This window comes from Gorilla gorilla, chromosome 7, assembly GCF_029281585.2.
Source record: "Gorilla gorilla gorilla isolate KB3781 chromosome 7, NHGRI_mGorGor1-v2.1_pri, whole genome shotgun sequence".
Classification (NCBI taxonomy): Eukaryota; Metazoa; Chordata; class Mammalia; order Primates; family Hominidae; genus Gorilla; species Gorilla gorilla.
This window is the reverse complement of record NC_073231.2, coordinates 130531801-130553807: the sequence shown is the minus strand read 5'-3', so window position 1 is coordinate 130553807 and position 22007 is coordinate 130531801. Positions and strand designations below refer to the sequence as shown.

General features: G+C 46.7%; 1 protein-coding gene across 9 annotated transcripts in view; it reads left to right on the top strand.

Annotated features, from left to right (window-relative positions):
• Nucleotides 1–22007, top strand: part of MTSS1 (MTSS I-BAR domain containing 1) — a 177896-nt gene that overhangs the window by 2251 nt on the left and 153638 nt on the right. The gene's annotated exons all lie outside the window — the stretch shown is intronic.

Here is a 22007-nt window from a genome sequence, read left to right as displayed (position 1 = left end):
CTTCCACCTTTCAGAACCAACTGCCACCTCACCCAGGGTGAACTTTATCAAGCTGCCTCTGTCCTGGTTTTGTCCATTTTGAAATCTTTCTACAGCTCTCGTGCCTTTTGTCACAAATTGTCCTTAGCATAGCATAATCTGCAGCCAGACTCTGCTTGCCCAGGAATGCTTATAGTCCAGGCACTTGGAATTAGATGGATTACTCCCTGTTGAAAGACAGCCCCTTTCATTCTGCTGCCCCCAGTGCACACTGACGGATCTGTCCACTGCAGTCCTGGAGTGATCACATCTGGAGTTTTTTCTCTTTGTTCTTTAATCCAGAATCCAGGCTTGGTTCTTCCCATTCACTGTTTGAATCGAAAGCCGTTCAGAAGGTGACCTGCCCAAAGGGTGGGCTGTCCTGCTTTCCACCTGCCATCCTGTGGCTGCGTGGCAGTATGCCCTGGCTGGGGACTCACGGGTGCCAAGGTGGTGTTTTTTCCCCTGCATGGTTCCAGTTAAAAATAAAGACATTTTCTTTAATGCCCAGTCACGGCGGAATCTAGAGTTTGTGTATCCTGACTTCTTTCGGTTTGAGTTTAGTAGGTTTGTTCAGTATCCTATGGGAAATCATTTATTTTAAAGTTTTTTTTTTGGTTTGTTTGTTTTGGCAGTAAAATTTTAAAAGCAAGGTGGAATGGAAGACTAAAACATGCCTTGGGTTCTGCAGAGTTAGACTTTTGGAGACTCGAGAGATGAAGAGAGAGGGAGTGTCTGATTTCCAAGATTGTTTATGCATAAGACAATTCTTGAATATTTTCTTGGACTTTGCTTCTTAAAAGACTTCATCATGGATTAGATGACAGTGACATTTTAAATGGAAATTAAAAATTTTTTAATTTGAACAGATCTGATAAGCAGTATATAGTGTGCAGATGCATGAAGTCACCAGCAACAAAAGTCAGTTTTTAATATCTGAAATCAACTGACTTTCTAATGACCTGCTTATCCTCTTGTTCTCTTCTTTAAACTCCCATAATGGGTTTATAATGCCTTTGGTCTCCTATCTGTTTGCTCTGAGGGAAAAGCGTAAATGTCGGAAACCCATTTGGAATGCCATCTTGATAAAAATTTTTAGGTTATTTTCTCAGAAGTGATGTTAGGCTGGGTGAGAAAAGGATAAGGAAAATGGTTTTATTAGTAGCATTTGATTCTTCAAAATGTACAGCAGCACAGGAAGGGAGTCAATTTCCTCTTTGGAGAAAAAAAGAAAACAATAAAAAAAGGGAATAATTTCAAGGCCTGGCACCCTCCATCTTCTGAAACCAGAGAACCTCAAGACATGGAAAAGCAAGAGAGAGAGGATTCTTTGTGCTTTCTTCTAAAGACGCTTCATCTAAGTCCTCGGCTGGCTGTCAGGGCATGGGTTTTATCCTTTTCAGGCGGTAAGGTGTGGAAGAAATCCTGACTTTTTCTCCACTGGGGAACAGCGCCATGTAAAGCAAGCAGCAGCTAGTAAACAACATATCGATTCCTTGACGAGAGGAAGCCTGGTGGTTTGTTTCCCGTTTATTCTACCCTGCTGTGGTGGTGGTCGCTAATGAACGGTGTTGTGCAAAATCACCTACTGGCTGCCTTTCCTCCCATCCATGCAAATTAGTAAATCACTGATCAGATTGGCTGGTGTGAGTTGGTTCCAGAGGAAAGGGGAGACAGGATATTCACGTGGCTGGAGGGAAGGGCCCATAGCTGGTTTGTCTGGGGAACAGTAGTCTGGAAGTGACGTTGACTGCCTTCTGATGTGTAGACGATCTTGACTGCATCAAGGAGGTCCTGGAATCTTTTTGGAGTTTCTATCCAAGCTCTGGGAAGGGAGGGCTCCATGTCTCAAACAGCAGCTTTGTGCCTTTGCTTTTGAGTCATTGAACTGGCATCGATTTTGGTGATGTCTGGGGAGTTCTTAAGACCAGGAGACTTTGCTGGCCAAAATTGAGGACAGCTCACTCTGCGGATGTCTTTCTTCTTTTAATAATTAACTTGGGTTAAAAAAACAAAGTTGGATGTCTGAAATCAAATATTTTCTTCACCCTTGTTGCTCAAGAATCAGCATGTCGAGAGCTGAACTGGGCCTGCTGCGGGGAGAACTTTGTACGAGGTTAGGAGTACAGAATGTGACTGGCGCAAGACAACCCCAATCACACCTGGTTCCTCCACCCCATGTGTCACTTTAGACAGGGGTGTCCTGTTACCAGCACCTGTGCTGAGCAGAATAGAGGCCTTGTTCAGTTCCTCCCCACCGCCCCCCACCTGTGTTTGCCATCACTATCCTCTTTCCTAAGTTCTGCCTAAAATTAGAACTGCTAAAGGGACTTCTTGAATTCCATGGAAATCTTTTTGTGGTTCGAAGCCATGTCGTGATATTTTCCCTCCCATGTCATAAGATGGAGAATGTGGGTAGTGGGTCCAACACTGGATAGTGATTTCAGGATTTTTTTTTTTACCCCTCACTGCTTTGTTTTGGGGTTCCCATCAGAAGAGAGGTGCACTTCCTTGCTGTTTATGAAGGGCAATTGTGTGGAAGGCCTTTTGCTAGGCTCTGCCCTTGGAGAGCTCCTTGTCCTGTGGGCTGTAAACAGGTAATGTGAATCCAATATGGTGGTCATGAAGGAAGGGCTGTGGTTCAGCTTAGAGCAGAGCATCAGTCTCTGCAGGAGTTCCCTTGGAGGCCTCAAAAAAAGAGTTTTCTCCAGGACAGCACTGAAAACCCAGCCAAGGCCTCAGCCAGGTGCTCTGAGGGAGGTGGGCTGCTCCCTGTAAACGGTGACAGCCACACAAAGGCAGGACAAGCAGAGCACTTGTAAAGGACAGATGGGCCCCATGTTGGCTTTTCTCTTAGCAAATGGTTGTATTTGGCCAGGGTTTTACAGCTTCCTCGTTTTGGGCCCATGGGAGAAGAAGGTGAAGTAAAGATGTCATAAAATCGACAGCAGGAACTGCCTGGGATGGGTGCCCAGAGATTTAGGACCTCTTCTATGTAGAGTCATCTTTTTGGTTTTTTGGGTGCCAATTTTGTTGTTTGGAAATCGTTTCTGTACTGGTTTGAGTGTTTCTTTGTGAAAACCCCTCCCTATTTAGTTTTTGTGAAAACCCTTTACTATTTAGTCAAATTTTTTGGAACTTCTAGCTTGATGCTGTGAACCTTTATGTTCTGAAATTCCGCAGTTTGTAATGCTCCAAATCAAGAGAGGTCATTCCTAGGTCCTGGTTTGCATAGAAGGTAAGCTGAGTTTGGATTTTGCCTGGTTCAGCCATTGCCCAGTTCTTACTAGAGTAACATATACTCATTCCGTAGTATTTATTGAGCATCAGTGGTGTTTCAGGCACCAAACGTGGCATAATGATTTCAGCAAGTAAAAACGTAGGGTTTCCCATTAAATTTGCATTTCAGATATACTAAAAAATTGTTCACTGTTTAAGTTTGTTCCCTGTGTGCTATGTGTTCTCAGTTGCTGACCTCTTGCCCTTTGAACTCTTCTTTTGCACCTCAGCCACAGGGAAAAGGAAAAAAGCTAAAATGATGTCTGTCAATTTGGCTAGCTTACTTAAGGCTGTTAAAATGCTTGGAGGGTGAAAAGGTTGAAACTATTGATTCATTAGATGCTTTATCTCCAATTTGCATCTCGGCTTTTTCCATCTTCACAGGCATGGGTGGCGATAGCTGGCAAGATTCCTTCTGTAGTGAGACCATTTAGATGTTCGAATTGGGTATGGACAAATGAGGTCACTTTTGAGTTCCCCATTCCTCCTCGGAACTGCCTTCAGGACACTTACCCCAAAAACCCACACCTCTGCAGAAACAAAGAAATACCTCACTTCAGACCAAACAAAAGCCAGAGGACAGATTTAGCTGCCTAGGATGTCAGACAAGAAATTTGGGGGCCATTTAAAGGGAAGTAACTGATGCCGTGAGCCGTTTAACTCAGATTTGGAGATAGCACTGCTGATATGGCCTTATTAAGTAGCAAACAGGAGAGGAAAATGAAGTTGAGGAGTAAATTAATTGGCTGAGCATTAAGGAAGCCCATTGTCACGATTGCTGAGGTTCTCCCTTGAATTAGCAGTAGACTGCAGGTTTCATCTGAGTTTGAGCCACCAAGGCAAATCAGAAACAACCGAACAACCAAAAACTTAAAAGTAGCAATTCCCAGCGCAGAATCCACTCCAGAGCAGTCCCCGTCTCAACGCCTGGAAGTCCTAGGCTTGGGGCTCTCTCATCTCGCCTGCTTCCCGATTTGTTTGGAGGTGACAGTGTTTTTACCTACTGAGCAAATGGGAGGATTTGGGTTGTTTAAGATTCTCTGGGGACTGGACAAGGGCCCTTGTAAGTCTGTGTTTGGAGAGGTGGATGGGCTCACCAACAAAACTCCTTCCTGTGCTGCCTCTTGGCGTATCTGGCCTTGGTCATAGGTTCTAAGTGGTTTTTCTTTTCCTGTCTAATGTAAGTGGGTGAAAAAAAAAATCAATTGAGTTGAGTGCCTTTTGAACTGTGTGTCTTTTTATTTGCTTGCTTTCTCTCAAAGCAGTAGAAAGTTTCAGCTCACTCAGCACCAGCAGCTTCCTGGGCATGGAGGTGGGCAGCAGGTTTTGCCTGGGTCCCCTCTGCTGCCTACTATGCGACAGGGGCTCCAAGGGCCGTGGGAGTGGGTCTCACCAGAAGACGAGGTTCTAGGCAGGTGTACCTCATTTGGCTGCATGCGTGTGGTTACAGAGCAGTGTCCATTGGGTTCCCTGGGAGCTTGGAGATGCTGCTGCCTGGGCCAGGGCTCTGATTAGTGCCTTGGGGTACATTCATGGCATTAAGATTTTGAAAAGCACCCCAGGTAATTCTAGTGATGTCCAAGGCTTAGAATCACTGAGCTGTGTAAGTCTTCCCTCAAAGCCTTTTCTGGTCGGGCGAGGTGCCTCACACCTGTAATCCTGTCACTCTGGGAGGCCAAGATGGGTGGATCACCTGAGGTCAGGAGTTTGAGACGAGCCTGGCCAACATGGTGAAACCCCATCTCTGCAAAAAATACAAAATTTAGCCGGGCGTGATCACGCACGCCTCTAGTCCCAGCTACTCAGTAGGCTGAGGCAGGAGAATTGCTTGAACCCGGGAGGCAGAGGTTGCAATGAGCTGAGATCATGCCACTGCACTCCAGCCTGGCGAGAGAATGAGACTCTGTCTCAAAAAAAAAAAATTAAAAAACATTAGAGTTAAATGTTAAAGTAAATAAACTGAAACATAAAAATAAAAAGCAACAAAGGATCTTTAGAATACTTTGCCATGATTTATTGATTCTGTCTGTTGTGATTTTTTTTTTGTGATAATGGAAATTGTTAAATACGTGAGCCACTAGCCACGTGTGACTATTGAGTACATGAGGTGTGGCTAGTGCAGTCAAGGAATTGAGTTTATTTTTAGTCACTTTTCATTTGTTTAAATTTAAATAGCCGTGTATGGCTAGTGGCTACCGTACGGAACAGTTGTAGATCTGTAACATATCATCTAGAGAATTAGAGTGTGCCTGCGTTGCAACACAGCTTTCTGACTATCTTCTACCTTCTGCTGGCTACAACACTGCCCCTAAACCCCTCCATAGAAATTCTGGAGCTAGAGTTGACGTTGAAGTTAAAGGAATCTGACTCAAATCCCATGGGCGAGTTATTTAATCTCTGTAAGTCTTGGTTTCCTCTTCCGTAAAATGGGTCTGATGAACCTGATAAGAGTTGTTGGAGGATTCTGAAGTGAAACGTTGCTTGTGAAGGTTTTCACACGTTGCCTGGCGAACGTCCACTCAAATGTTAGAAGCAGTTACTATTCTGTCTTGTAGAGTTGGGAATGAGGTATTTTGAAGTCTTAAAATCAGTGGAGTAATTATCTCCACCACTTCTTAGGCAGACACTGCCCCACCCTTATGGAGCTGTATTTAGAGCTTGCAGTGAAGTTGCAGGAAATGGAGAAGTTGAGTTTTTTTCTTGCTAAGTAAATCGCCCCTGAGTTCATTACGAAGGTCAGCTGGCCCAGCAGGACCTATTTGCATTCTGTATTTGCAAACGCTACTGTTTGTTTATTAGGGAAGGAGAGGGTGGGGTCCTTGGCTAGGACATTTGTAAGTCAGATACATTGAGGCCTGGGGGAGGGAAAGTTGCTTTATTAGGGTCATCTTTTCCCATCTACATCTTTTGAGTTTCCTCCTTTTTCTGGGGCAACCACCAAAAGTGGCCATCCTGTGCCTCTAGTCTGCCCTGTAGCAGCAGCTTCCCAAGTCTTGGCCACATCTGGGTTCTTCCCATGGGCCGAATGTGGCAGTCCTGCCTTAACCTTTTGTGTGAGGACCCCTGTGATTTGGCCCCAGCTAAGTGGCCCACTATGTGTCCAGTGCTCCCTAACTCGGACTCCCAGGCTTCCTTGAACACAGCCTGTGCTCCTCACTTTTGTTGTTTGTCCTGTCCTGTCTCTGCCATTGCTGCCTACTGAAATCTTTCTCATCCTTAGGCCCCATCAGACAGTGACCTTATTCTCTGGTGCCTCCTTTTCCCTCAAAGCTCGATAACCCTAAAGCCATTTTTCACATTCTTTGTGACATTCTACCTAGTATTGATTATATCCTACCTTAAAAAGTGGTTATCCTTGGGCCTTGAAGCCCGGCTCTAGCGTTTCCTAGCTCTATTGCTCTGAGCAAGTTACTCAAGTTTACTGAGCCTTGATTTTCTTACCTGTAAAACGGGAGAAGAGGTGAATAATCCTTCCCTCTTAAAGTTGTTGAGTATTAAGTAAAGTAAAAGTCGAGGGCTTAACATGAAATAAGTCCTAAATAAATGCTCGTATCTATTTGAGCCACCCTAGTAATTCCTGGCAGAGCCTCCTGCTGATAGTGGCACTCAAATGTTTCAAAGAATAGAAGCAACCTATGTCTTCAGTTTGATAATGCGGTAGAGACAAGTGCAGTGCTTTTCAACATTCAACATATAAGTAATTTGAGAGGACACAGTACATGTATTCGTCAAATACGATGGCATGTCTACTGCATGTCAGGTGCTGCTGGGGGGTGGAGGAACACCTGTGGACAGTATAGACAGTCATTGCCCTGAAGTGCTCAGTCTAGGAGACAGGCAGGCAGGTAATTAGAGTTCAGTGTAATCCACACCACCATAGAGATCAGCCCAAGATTGTGTGGGGGCTCTGGGGAGGGCCTCTGATTCCCATTTAGGGTGGGAGTACAGAGTCCAGAAAGGCTTTTGATCTGGGTGACACCCTCGCTCGGAACTGAGTTTTATTTTGCTTATTTTAAAAGCATTTATATGCAAACCAGGCACTATGCTAAGTGCTTGACACAAACTTATTTAATCTTCCAACCACCCAGCGAGGTAGTCTTAGTAACTATTATAATTCCCATTTTACAGATGGGGAAACTGAGGTGCTGAGCGGTTAAGCCATTTGCCCATATCATACAGCTAGTGAGAAGCATAGCTGGGAGTTAGTTGAGTCCAGGCAGTCTGGCTCCAGGGTCTGTGCGCCTCTCCACAGGACTGGGCTGTCTCTCGCTTTTGCAGCCTAGCATTTTAGATTCTGTAACAGGTGTATTTCATTCATCTCCTTGATCGCTCTATTTGTACCATTAGGACTCAGGATGAGACAGATAAAAACACACAAAAATCTAGACTCACCTCTGAGTTTCTTCCAGAAGCTCAAGGGGTCTCCCTCTAATTAGGAGGAATATGCCCTGGCCACGGACATGAAGTTGTTGGGCCAGGCCAGTGCAGTTTTTGGGAGCAGCTGAGCTGTGAGATCGAAGTGTGCAATAGGGTTGTCTAAGGTGGCAGCCACACGACACACGTTTGTTTTGCTGGAGGAGCCCCTCTGTCAAGGGTCGCTCCGGTAACCACTCTGCACCCCGAGTGATTGAGTGCAGAGCAGGAAGTGGGCAGATATTTGCAGTAGGAGGCTGGGAGAGCTCGGGGATTAGTTCCCAGGGAGACCTCCCTTCTGAGGCCGGACTCCTCTCCTGCAGCCGAGCACGCAGCCATTAAGGAAGTCTTTGAGTTTGGTTTAATGGCCCCTCTTTGTTTTGAAGTGGCTGTTTACTGAACCTTCAAAGCCCGCTCGGCAGCAGGATGTGATCGAGGGCCTGAATAATTGGATGAGGCACCCCAATAGGAAGCAGGGAGCGGGGAGCAGAGCCAGGACTAGCCGACAGCCAAGCCCTCTGTCTGAGCCTCCGCTGGAGGGACTGAGGTCATCCTGCAACCAGAAGTTGACCTGGAGCGGGGGTCCCCTGGAACCTGGCCTCTTTGATGTTGTGCTGGCCTTAATTAGGAACACCCTAATTAAGTCACTGAGGAGGAAGCTTTTTTCTTAAAAAAAAAAAAATTAGCAGATGTTTTGAGAGCATTTCATGAGGGATTACTTCTCAAAGATTATGTAAGTAACGTAAAGTTAATGGAAGAAAAACTAGAAACTTCAGTTAAGTAAAAAATAAGTCACCCACAAGCGCTTGATGAGAAAGTGGGTTATGTTCACACTCACAAGAGCTCGCACATTTTCAGCAAAGGGTCAGGGAGCCAAGACTGTGTCAGAAACTTCTTTCTTCACTTAGCAGCCTGGCGTCCTTGCCTTTCCGTGTGTGTAGTTGTTAGCAGGGCCATTGTTAATGGCTGTGTGGTGTTGCACTGTTTTGTATTTCTCTAATTAATTCATTTGGTCAAAACATATTTGAGAAGCTACTAGTACCAGGTTCTAAGTGCTGGGCTCTAGCAGCGAACACAATGGACACAAATCCCTGCCCTCCTGGAATTTACATTCTAGTGGAGTGAGGTGCAGGTGAAGGAGACACATGGAATAAGCCAATTCTCTTGTATAGTAGGATTATGTGCAATGGGGAAAAAGCACTGTTGCTGTTTTTCTTTTTAATTTTTATTTATATATATATTTTTTGAGATGGAGTCTTGCTCTGTCCCCCAGACCGGAGTATGCAGTGGCGCGATCTCAGCTCACTGCAACCTCTGCCTCCAAGGTTCAAGTGATTCTCCTGCCTCAGCCTCCTGAGTATCTGTCCCCCAGGCCGGAGTGTGCAGTGGTGCAATCTTGGCTCACTGCCACCTCTGCCTCCCAGGTTCAAGTGATTCTCCTGCCTCAGCCTCCCAAGTATCTGTATCCCAGGCCGGAGTATGCAGTGGTGCAATCTTGGCTCACTGCAACCTCTGCCTCCCAGGTTCAAGAGATTCTCCTGCCTCAGCCTCCCAAGTAGCTAGGACTATAGACATGCACCACCACACCTGGCTTTTTTTTTTGTATCTTTAGTAAAGATGGGGTTTCGTCATGTTGGCCAGGCTGGTCTCGAACTCCTAATCTCAAGTGATCTGCCCGCCTTGGCCTCCCAAAGTGCTGGGATTACAGGCATGAGCCACCGTGCCCGGTCTGTTGCTGCTTTTAAGTAGAGTGGTTAGGGCGGGCCTCGCAGAGAAGGTGACGTTAGAGCAACAACTTAAGAACTGTGAAGATGTGGGCAGGGGGTGGGGGCAGTGTTCAGTGCAAGGGAAGAGAGCATGCACAGAAGCCGTGAGGCAGAAGCCAGTACCTCCCTCATTTGTGTTTAGGTTGCGTCCAGTTTTTTTTTTTTTTTACTAATTATAAGCAACCCTACAACAAGTACATCCTTGTGACTAGACATTGATTTACATCAGTGATTTCCCCTGAAGGACTTTTTATCCTTGGTCAAAATGTGTGTTTTTTTCAAGGCTTTTGAAACCCATTACCCAAAGCCTACCAAAAAAACATGTCTCAGTTCCCAGTTCCCATGTGTGAGAGCTCACCACCGTGGATTACGTCTGAAGGAGCTAGATGTGGACACTGGGACCTAGCTGGCACTCCTGCTTCCAAGGGCGCAAAGGGACATGTGGCATCTTATCTAGTGCAGTGATTCTCAAATCTTGCTGTGTGTAATTTTTAATGAGCAAAAGTGTCCCTGGAGAATGGGTTAAAATGCAGATTCCCTGGCTCCATCCCAGGAGACTTTTTGTTGATCTGGGGGTGGGGCTTAGAACCTGTAGTGTTAGCAAACACTTCAGGTCATTCTCTGATAGGTCTTGCTGGGATTCCACCAGGAGTAGGCGGAAGTGGGAGTGCCCCCTGGGCCACCTGAGCCACTGAGAGCTTCCTCTGCAGCTCCTGAAGTATGTAGGAAGCTATCTCCCGCCCATGTGTCCCCATCCCCGACTCCACCACAGATATACTTGGAATGCGATCAGGCAGACTAAGTGAGTTCTGTGCCTAGACAGACCATGATCTCGACTTCCTTTCATTTGCTAATTCTGTCTTTTGCAGGGAACGCTTCCTCCCTCTTTGTTTCATTTCTCTTTGCCAAGAAAATTCCCATTTATCCTTTGAGACTGAGGTGAGGCATTGCCTCACTCTGGGAACCGCACTGTCCAGCACTTTATATCTCGAGTATGCTGCCCTTGGGGCTTTGGGATCTGCAGTTCCACATCAGCTTTACTGCTAGACTGCGTTCCTCAACGATTTGGTCTCTTTCTGTCTATGGCCCACCCCTCACTCAGTGCCTGCACATAGTAGGTGCCCATTCGTGACCCAGTCAGGGTGATTGGCATCGTACATTGAGTCATCAAAGCGGAGTTGAATTCTACTTGCTAGTCACCCTTCTAAACACTTGTCGTTTTCCCCATCATCCTACAACCATCATTTGAGGCAGGGACTGCCATCAGTGTCCTTTACAGATGAAGACAGGGCAGCACCAGGTGATTAAATTACTTGCCCAGGGTCACCCAGTGAGCACATCTGGAGTTGGCAGGCTGACTCTAGAGTCATTCTCTTAACCACCAGGCCACACAAGGCTTTTCAGGCTCTGGAATATGGCTACACCTCAGCGCCCTCTCACCAGGCAAGAAAAATGACATTCAATGGAAAGACACTTAAAAAAAATGGCTATAGAAATGACAAACACAGTTATCACTGTGACACTGGTGGCCTTTGACTCTTTACTGGCTACCAGGGCATCGTTCCTAGCAGCCTGGGGTGGGAGTTGAGGTCACAGAGGAGGTGCTATCTGTCTCTGTTCCAAAGGGGAAATCTGCTTCGTGGAAGACGGCAGAGCACACTAAGCGTGTATAGCGCAGCAAGGCCAGTGCCTGCCCCAGGGTGGATGTGACAAGTTCATCACGCTGCCCTTGGCTGCGGAGAGGTCTCAGTTTAAAAGGGAATATGGATAAAAAAAAGTAAGGAAAAGAAAACAAACAACAAAAATTAAAAAAAAAAAAGAAAAAGAACATAAAAAAGGGAATATGGAATGAATACAGAGGTATGTGTGTATTTAGGGGAGCAAAACCTCAAACATGATCCTCTCTAGGGTAGAGGGTGTTTGTGTGTCTGTTCAGGGTATTGGAGAGATTGGCCCCAAGAGGAACTAATCCCTAAAACGCAGAAGCAGTTTTGGAGTTGGGTCGAGGCAGGTCAGAGCGGACACTTCCAGGGAAAAGAAATGGGTGAGTGTAAATGGACCAACGTGAAGTCACGCTTAGAAGGTCTAACATTTCATAGGGTGTGCAAGCCACTAGGTGTTTTGCTCAGGTTCAATATCTAATGTGGACATTTATAGACAGGAATACACACATGGAGCAATAGCTTTGGCCTCTGGATAGGAGGACAAAGGTTAGAGGGTAGATATGTATTATTCTGGGGAGGATTAAGCGTACACAAATGCTAGGTAAAAGCAGCCAGCCCCTGTATTAGGTGGTTAAATATTGAGTTCCCAGGTTTCCAGATGTGGAGAATCAGTCAGTCTTAGGTGAACCCATTATACAATTTTATTTTAAAAAGAACTGGGCGGGCTGGGAGTGGTGGCTCATGCCTGTAATCAATCCCAGCACTTTAGGAGGCTGAGGGAGGTGGATCACTTGAGGTCAGGAGTTCAAGGCCAGCCTGTCCAACATGGTGAAACCCCATCTCTACTAAAAATACAAAAAATTAGCTGAACATGATGGCACACTCCTGTAGTCCCAGCTACACAGAGGCTGGGGCAGGAGGATCACTTGAACCCTGGAGGCGGAGGTTGCAGTGAGCCAAGACAGCACCACTGCACTCCAGCCTGGGCAACACGGCAAGACTCCATCTCAAAACAAAAACAAAAACAACTGAGCAAACTCATGAGCAATTAACCATTGCTTAGGAGCAGATAACAGTTAATGCAGTTAACCGGGCGTGAGGGCAAACCCTTCCCTGACTTTGGGCAAATTACTTACTCTTTCTGTGCCCGATTTTCCTATGGTTAGTAGGGAAGTGTTAAATGCCTGTTCTACCAGCTGCCCTTTCAGTGGTGTTTTGAAAGACCTCTGTACTCTCGAATACAGCATACATGTGAGGCGGTGCCTTCAGTGCCCATCATGACGTCAGTTTAGATTCCCACATGGCAGGTTTTCACCTTTGAAAACTTGGCCATACAAATGTCAGGTGGCTGCTGATGCAGGCAGTGACTAACCATAAACCTCTTCCTCTCTCTTTTGATGGGAGGAACTATCTGAAATCATAAAGGAAATGTCATGGCAGTAATGGCCATGGCTCTTGCTTGTAATCCCAGCACATTGGGAGGCCAAGGCAGGCAGATGACTTGAATCCAGGAGTTCGAGACCAGCCTGGGCAACATGGCAAAACCCATCTCTACTAAAAATACAAAAATTAATCGGGTGTGGTAGTGTTTCCCTGTTGTCCCAGCTTCTTGGGGGACTGAGGCAGGAGGATCGCTTGGGCCTGGGAAGTCGAGGCTGCAATGAGGGGCCTGGGAAGTCGAGGCTGCAGTGAGCTGATATTGTGCCACTGCACTCTAGCCTTGGTGACAAAGTGAGACCCTGTCTCAAAACAAGAAAACAGGCCGGGCGCAGTGGCTCATGCCTGTAATCCCAGCTCTTTGGGAGGCTGAGGCGGGCAGATCATCTGAGGTCAGGAGTTCGAAACCAGCCTGGCCAGCATGGCAAAACCCTGTCTCTACTAAAAACACAAAAATTAGCCAGACGTGGTGGTGCATGCCTATAATCCCAGCTACTTGGGAGGCTGAGGCAGGAGAATCTCTTGAACCGCATAGTCGGCGGTTGCAATGAGCCGAGATCACATCATTGCACCTCCAGCCTGAGTGACAGAGCAAGACTCTGTCTCAAAACAAACCCAAAATTGGGGAATGAGTTGAATTTAGGGGATGAAAAAGGAGAGGGATTCTATTTTTCAAGAAATGTGGAGCATGGAACACATACATACATTTTACAGTGGTTAAAAAATAGAACCAAAAACCTAGCTGTGGTTGTAGAGCACCCTAAGATAGTGATGCCCTTAGGGGTGCCGTTGTGGTGGGGTGGCCATTGCTGTCCAATAGAACTTTCTGCAGTGGTAGAGATGTTCTGTGTCCATGCTGTCCAGTACGGTAGCCACTAGCCACTGCAGAGCACTTGAGGTGTGGCTAGTGGGCTGAAAAACTGAATTTTAAATTTTATTTAATCATACTTTAAATAACCTCATGTGGGGCTCCCCTGTTGGACAGCTCAGGATAGACAAAGGAATACTTCCTGGTAGAGAACTTAAGAAAATGACTTGGAAGATATGGTTGACATATTTGTTTGGTTCTTTTTATTTTAAGTGGAGACACCCAGATGTCAGAAAACAGCCCGGGCATCCAACCTAGTAATGCGGGAGGAGGAAAAGCTTGATATCCTTGATTTGTTTGGTTAGGGTGTTAATAGTTACAAATGGAGCAGTTTGCAAGGGGAGATGGACAGATGGACAGAGGGAGCACCTTTTGTGGTTCAATCTTCCTTTTCATAGGCATATTTATTGCTGGTGTGCTTGGGCAAGTGGGTGAGGGTGGGCGGGCGAGGAAGCAACCATTGATTATCCCCAAGGCTGTCATCCGCTTGATGGACAGGGATAATTAGTGGATTAGGCAACCCCCAATCAGAGAATAAAAGCCCAGGAATGGTATTTATGATGGATGGGCTTACCCAGTGCCTTTCATCTGAGGATCTTAGGAGCCCTTCATCTCGCAGGATTGGGTGGGGAAGGGTGGTTTTGGGGACAAAGCTATGGCAGGCATTCACGGGCCCTGTCTGTCATCCCACACGCCCACTTCTGGAAGCTGAGCGGATTCTTGCCTCATGCTTGAAGAAGCAGGGAGGCCAGAGCCACTCCAGCGTAGGTCAGAAGGTGCCAGCCTCCTCTGGAAGCTGCGTAAAGCAGCTTCAGGGTAACCTGAAGGCTGAGCTCATCCAGGGTATACCCAGCGGAAGAAGAGGAAGGATGCTGTTGGCTATGTTCCTCACACTCGCCCTGCTGAGGTCTCCGCAGACCTGGGAAGGGGTCATGGTGGCAGGGGTGGCTGTGGCAGCTGGAGATTTAAAAGCCCCTCCCAGATTGACTCTACTGATCTCCTGGTAGAAGAAGATCAGTTTGTGTGTTCACAGGAAACCAAGATGAGATAAAATTATCCATAATCATACCACAAGTGCCAACAGCTATGAACCTCTTGGTGCGTTTCTACCAGGCATTTTTCTACACAAGAAACTTCTCTTTGTTGTGTGTTTCATGTTTTCTTCCCTTTTTTTTTTTTTTTTCTGGGACAGTCTCGCTCTGTCGCCTAGGCTGGAGTGCAGTGGCATGATCTCGGCTCATTGTAACCTCTACCTCCTGGGCTTTAGCGATTTTCATGCCTTAGCCTCCTGAGTAACTGGGATTGCAGACGTGTGCCACCATGCTGCACTAATTTTTTGCATTTTTAGTAGAGACAGGGTTTTGCCATGTTCCCCAGGCTGGTCTCGAACTCCTGAGCTCAGGTGATCCATCTGCCTCAGCCTTCCAAAGTGCTAGGATTACAGGAGTGAGGCACTGCGCTCAGCTTTGTGCTTTCTTTTTCATGTGGTTGGGGGTCCTGACCATTTCCAGGGTGGTATTACAATCCCTCTGGGCCATCTGCAGTTGTAATCAGGTGCCATGTGTGCAGGGCACCCTTGTCCTCTTCTGCTCTACCTTGTCTGGGCTCTTATAGGACCCACATATAAAGTGCGACCCAACCTGCTGTCTAAGCCACTCTTTGCAGCCCTGGGGCTGGGCTGGGCTGGAGGCTGGCTCTGTTCATGTGGTTACTTGCACTTCCCAGAATCAGGGAACACTTGGGCTGCAAAGTCAGATCTGGCATCCTATTGCAACCTGGAGCTCTCTGCTCCAACCTCTCTGGGCTTCAGTTTCCTCAGCTCTAAAATAACAGCAGCACCTACCTGCCTGGGTTGCTGTGAGCATGCAGTGAGAATGCAGGATCAAGCTGGGCTCCTTAGAGAGTGGTCTGTGGACCAGGAGCAGCAGCACCTCAGATTAAACGGCCCCACCTCAACCAAACAAATCAGAACCTGCCTGTCTGCAAGCTCCCCAGATGATGGATATGTAAATTACAGCTTGGGAAGGACCAGTATATATACCTGGCATCTGGCAACTCTTTAGAAAGTGGTGATGCTTCATGATGATGGTGATGACAGTGATGCTTGTCAAGGTGAACAGAGATACTTGGGAAGTTACCTGGCTGGTCATATACCCCACGGCTTGATTTCTCAGCCAGATCCACTGGTGAGCCAGCCTCTGTCTGGCACCTTTTGGGCAGAACAAAGGCCTTTGAGCTGGAACCCCACTCTCTAGAGCCTCTGCCCTCCTGGTTCCTACTTGATTCTCCCCTGAACTGAATTCCTCCTCCTCATGTGAGTCTTCCCCAGCTCTGTGGCTCCTCCCAAGTTGCCCTTTCTCTGGCAGTTCCCGGCCCCTGTGTTCCTTGTGTGGCAGTGTGGTGTCGAATTCCCTCAGCTGTCCCAGTGGGGCTGGGCTGGGAGAGGCAGTTGCTGCATTATTTATGGAGCACCGGTCACCAGCCGTGCTGATGAGCTACACACAGTTATTCTCTGCACCATGTGTGGGATGCCGTCCTGGGCCTCTGTTTAATAGAAAACAAAACGAAGCCAAACAACCCTAAGCCAGAATGGCTGTTGGCCGATTGCTGTGCCTTGCTTTGTGTTAGGCAAATGGCCTGCCGTGGGTCCTGGCTCTAGGGAAAGTGGAGGAAGAGGAGGAAGATGAGGAGAGGCACTCGGCGGTGTCTCCTAAGCTCCACTTTGAGGGTGGGGTGGGGAGACCAACTTGTGGATTTGTTTAGGTGGCCACCAAACTCTTCAGTTGAAGGAGATTTAGGAGGCCTTTTTCCTAAAGACTAAGCAAATGACTTCATTATTTTCCTCTCTCTCCAGGAACCAGAGTGATGCCAGGTATGTGACCATTAGCCAGGTTCTCCCATCACCTGTCTGGTCTGGAATTTATGTCACTCACTGTCTGAATGAAGGCCACCCCGGTCTTCCTCACCTGTCCCAAGTCCCCACCCTGGGTCTTGCCCTGGAAGGCTGCCCTTGCCCACCTGGGCCACTTCGCCCATGTCCTGCCTGGAGGAGTGGCCAGCATAAATGTGCCACTCCAGTGTCCCTTGGGGAGAGCTGGTCAGTGTTCCCTGCCTCCTTTTGTGTCAGCTGCACCCCCTACCAGAAGTACTTTTCCTTCCTCCCTTCATTTCTCGGTCCTTGTTCCACAGTCCAGAGGGGAAGCCCTCAGGCTTATAGACAGCAAACTGTATGATGTGATAAGTTGGGGAGTAGGCGCAGCTAACCCAGAGGGTAGGTGGGAAGGGGGTGTGTCAGAGAATGTTCCAGAAGAAGTGTCACAGCTGGGTAGTGACAGCTGAATAGGAGTTTTCAATATTGCTGAATCCCCCTGGAGATTTGAAGAGAAGCAGCTACAGGGTGTGGTGTGTGTGGGGAGTGTGGGTGAGATCACGTGTTCAGGGAAGCCCCATCTCTCACCCAAGGAAGTGATGGAGGGAGTCCTCTTTACACGCTTGTAAACAAACTGGCTTTTTCTTCCCGTTTCTTTAATAGGGACCTTTTCCTTTCTTAGAACCCAGTGTAATCTGAGTTGTATTTTCAACGAACGCACTGCCAAGGGCTCCAGAAATGCCTGGCTCTCCTCTCTGAAGAAATTCAGGGGGCTCCTGGAGGAGGAGCGCCTTCTAATTTTGCCTCGTGACTTTGGACTTGGCAGAAGCCGGGGCGTGGCGGGAGTTTTGTTTTCTTTGATTTGGGTCTGTCTGGAACGTTGTGAAGCCTTTATGTGTTCTCAGGTGAAATCCACAGTGGGGTCTGTGTTGAATTGTTTTCACGGCTCTGGGAGTGCATTCCGAGGGATTTCCTCAAATGGGGACAGAGCTCAGCCAGCAACCTCAGGAATGAACTTTCTGGAGACTTCTTGGTCGGTGGATGCAGATGCAAAAACCAAGGACAGTCGGGGAATTGCTTTCTAAAGGGCTCTAAGAGCTTCCAGTGTCTCGGGTTGCGGGTTTCTTTTGAAACTTGAGTGTGGTGTCCTTTATGTAGTCTTGCTGTCCAAAAGGCAGGACTTTTTCTCTGCTGCCTTTCAATCTTTCTAGTTACCTTCTTCCTCCTTTCTTACTTCCTCTAAGCTTGAATTATTATAGTAAAACTGCTCTCAGGTGGGTAGAAACTTCTTTTTTCCTTGAAAGAAACTTACAAAAATATCTGGAACAACCCAACATCACCTTGCCTTTAAATTTTAATGACATTTACTCACTTTTTTTTTTTTCATTTCTCAACAAGGAGGTTTTTGTCTTCTGTTCTTAGAAGTTGATTTTTTTCTTTTTTTTTAGAATCTATTAAATTATATATTGCCTAAAACAGGTGGGCCTGACTCTCTCTGATAGACTGTCAAGTGTCATTAAGTCAGCAGCAAGCTACTTTGGGCAACCTTCTGGCTGGGTGGATGTTCGTAGGTGGGGAGCTGTTAGCTGTACCCCTTGACTAGAAAAGGGACCCCTCCTTTTGTTGCTAATTTGGTAAAGACTGAAATGAGGCTCCAAGTGGGGGCAGATAAGAAGTTTCTTCAGTGGTTTGAGTAGTCGTCTTTTTCAGGCACACTCATCTCAGGGTTGAGTACTCCACCCTGCCATTTGCTTAGCAGCAGCAGAGAAATTGTCTGGCACTGAACACCCAGCTGCCTTTGCCTTGGTCTGTTTCTGCCTAACCCTGGTTTACTAATAGGGAGATGCAGATGCTTCCCACGTTGGCTGGTTCCACACCAGGTACTCCAAAAGGGGGGTTCCAGTCTGGATGGACAGTCTGACTTAGACTTTACAGTCTGTCCCCCACACATCCTAAAGGAGATTACTGAGAGCCTGTGGCCACTTGGATCCCTCATATCAAATGTTTGTTGAGCACTTCCAGTGTGCTGGGCACTGCACCGAGCACTTTCTGTATATGACGTCATTCGTTCCTCCTCTCAGCCCTGTGAAGACGTGACTTAAACCCATGCAGAGGTCAAATAACTTGCCCAATGTCGCATAGCAAATGGGAGATCTAAGGTTCAATCCAAGAGATTGGGCTTCTGTACTTGCAATCTTTATTCATCTCCTTCATTCTTTCAATGTTCAATAATTGGTGGTGTTGGTAATGGTGATGGAATTATTTGTTTTGGTTATCATCATTATAAGGGAATGATCCCTGAGAAGTGAAATGATTTCCCCTAGTCCATGACTGGCAGGGCTGTGACTAGACCTCAGGAGCCAGTGCTCCCTGCCCAGGCCACCGGCCAGTTCTGCATGTTCTCGATGAACATGCCTCACCTTTTCCTTTGGCTTTGTTTCTTTGAGACAGGGTCTTGCTCTGTTGCCCAGGCTGGAGTGCGGTGGCACAATCACAGCTCACTGCAGCTTCGATCTCCCGGGCTCAAGCGATTCTCCCACCTCAGCCTCCTGAGTAGCTGGGACTACAGGCATGTGCCACAGCACCCAGCTAGGTTTTTTTTTTTCTTTGAGATGGAGTCTCGCTCTTTCGCCCAGGCTGGAGTGCAGTGGCGCGATCTCAGCTCAATGCAACCTCCACTTCCCGGGTTCAAGCAATTCTCTGCTTCAGCCTCCCGAGTAGCTGGGATTACAGGTGCCTGCTACCACGCCCAGCTAATTTTTGTATTTTTAGTAGAGATGGGTTTCACCATCTTGGCCAGGCTGGTCTTGAACTCCTGACCTCCTCATCCACCTGCCTCCTAAAATGCTGGGATTACAGTCGTGAGCTACCGTGCCTGGCCTGGTGCTTTTTTTTTTTTTTTTTTTGTATTTTTAGTAGAAATGGGGTCTTGCCATGTTGTCTGGGCTGGTCTTGAACTCCTGGGCTCAAGTGATCCTCCTGCCTCAGCTTCCCAAAGTGCTAGGATTACAGGTGTGAGCCACTGCCCCTGGCCCACCTTTTTCTTAAGAAATACTTTGATCGTCTTAATAATATTTCTCCAGGGCTCCCTGGATGGGAGTGGTTGGTGTTTGGGAGAGGAGGGTCTGGCTCTTTGGTCCTTCTTCCTTGTGTAGCCGAGAGATGGTGGCACCTTTGCCTAGAAGTAGGTGAGCAGTGTTTCTGAATGTGCTCAGATTTCTCAGAAAGCTTTCATTGTGTCTTGTGGCTCAGAAAGAGAAGGAATGGTCAAACGAAGCTGCTATTGGTTGGTTGAGCCTTTGTGTTCTTAGAGGTGCCAACTGCTGTCCCTCTGGACAGAGATCTCCAGTGGCCATCCTGAGGACTCTGATCTTGGCCCTCATCTCTTTAATTGGATGTAGGTGTACAAGGGGTGTTCTTATCTGGACTGGATTAAAAAAATGGTATGTATGTTGGGTGTCATAATTGGAGTCTCCACTATGTCTTGATGGGCCTTGAATGATAGCCTGAGCTCTCACAAGTTTTCATTTGACATAAATTAATATACAGTTCTGCTCTTGGGTGGAAGTAACCCCCAGGGCACACACTTGGGTTGGAGGTCATGTCGTGACAAGACCCTCACACAGGTTTTGGTTGACAGTAGCTCAGGTGTAGCTGCCAAAGGGCCTCTGCCAGGAGACAGCCAGACACGATTCTTGCCCGGCTGTTGCTTAGTTTCCCATAGGGGCAAATTGCCACTTAGAGGAATAAATCCAGAAACCTGCGCTTGAGCCAAGCAGGTCTCCAATGCTTGAAGGCAGAACTGATGAATGTGATGTAAAAGCATGTGTGAAACAGACTTTAGAGTTCGGGTGGATTGTAAATTCATGGTGCGGTTGTTGCCAGAACCTCTAATTTGATCTTAAGTTTTAAAAAATGTAATGACTTTATTGTTTTCATTAAAATGATACATGACCCTTATAAAGAAAACTCACAAGACTCCAGCCATAAAGGAAAGTACAAAGGAGAAAGCAACACATTGGTCCAGATTTTAACTCCCAGACGTAACCCGTATTAATATTTTATAGACAATTTTCCAGATATCTCTTATGTACATTTTCAGACAGAATTGACAGCTAGGGAAGTATATAAATAGGCGATTCTGTAACAAGGTGTTCCTTGTTATAATGAGTGCTCCTTGTTATAATGAGTGCTATGCATGATCTTTTGAAAAAATATACTTAATTGTACTTTCATTTAACAGAAGAAAGTGAAACTGAAGTAATACTGTAATTGTTTCTTCACCACTTTCTTTAAGTTGATTTCTCAGATGTGCCTTTAAGGCAGTGGTTCTTGACTGGGCGTGATTTTGTCCCCTAGGGGCCATCTGGCAATGTCCCATTTTTGATTGTCCCAAATAGGGGGTGGGGGAACGCTGGCATCTAGTGAATGGAAGATAGGGATACTGCTAAACATCTTAAATGTGCAGGACAGCCCCCCACGACAAAGAATTATCTGGCCTCAAATGTCCATAGTGTTGAGGCTGAGAACCTGCTCTAAGGGTAAGAAAAAATGATGTTTAATACCATTAGGAAGGTAAAATTGTTAATGTTTTAGCTGGGTTGCAGTTTTAGATGGTTTTAATTGGGCTTCTGTAATGAAAGATGAGTTGATTAACCTCATTATAATTTTTTCCTCCTTTCCTGAACAAGAAAATCAAGAGGTAGCATATGTTGTTTTTACCTTGTCAGGGTTCATAACATTTACACTCTGTTCTGCAAAAATAATCCCCAGGTGTTTAGTCTTAGTTTTGTTTTGTTTTATTTTATTTTATATTATTTTATTTTTTGAGACAGAGTGTTGCTCTGTTGCCCAGGCTGGAGTGCAGTGGTGCGATCTCAGCTCACCATAACCTCCATCTCCCAGGCTCAAGTGATTCTCATGCCTCAGCCTCCTGAGTAGCTGGGACTACAAGCATGCGCCACCATGCCTGGCTAATTTTGTATTTTTAGTAGAGATGGGGATTCACCACATTGGCCAGGCTGATCTCGATCTCCTGGCCTCAAGCGGTCCGCCCACCTTGGCCTCCCAAAGTGCTGGAATTACAGCTGTGAACCATGGCGCCCGGCCCTTAGTTCTGTACTTACATGATCAATGCCAAATACCACTTCTCAGCCCGTTGTTTCCCCCTTTCTGTGTTGATATTGAGTCACCTCTTGGTTGGTGGGCTGTGTGATCTTAATATAAATTTAACATGTATAGGAAGGAAGACGTCGGTCCCTGCCTGCTTTGCCCTGTCAGACTTGCACCTGCAGATTTGAGTTTGTGTCTATGCACCACACTTAGAGGAAGAGTAGAGAGACACGCTGAGTGTCTCTGGGATGCAGTCGGGGTGTGAAGCAGGGTCCCGGGGAGAAGTGGGGTTGGATGTGAAACTGGATTTTGAAAAGACTTCCAGGTGGAAGCAGGATTATTCATCTTAACTGAGGGCTCCCAGAGTTTAGAACTAGAACTGCATGAACATCAAGGACAGGGTGGCTGATAATAGGCTGGGAAGGTGATGAGTTCCCTGTTAGCTGAAGTGTGTTGGGGAACCACCTGTTGCTATACTGTCCCTAGGTGTTGGGCTTAAGCCATCAGCTGAGCTGCTGCATTAGGTAATTTTTCAATCTTGAGATTCTGATAGTCTAATTAATGCTTTCTGTAACCACCTG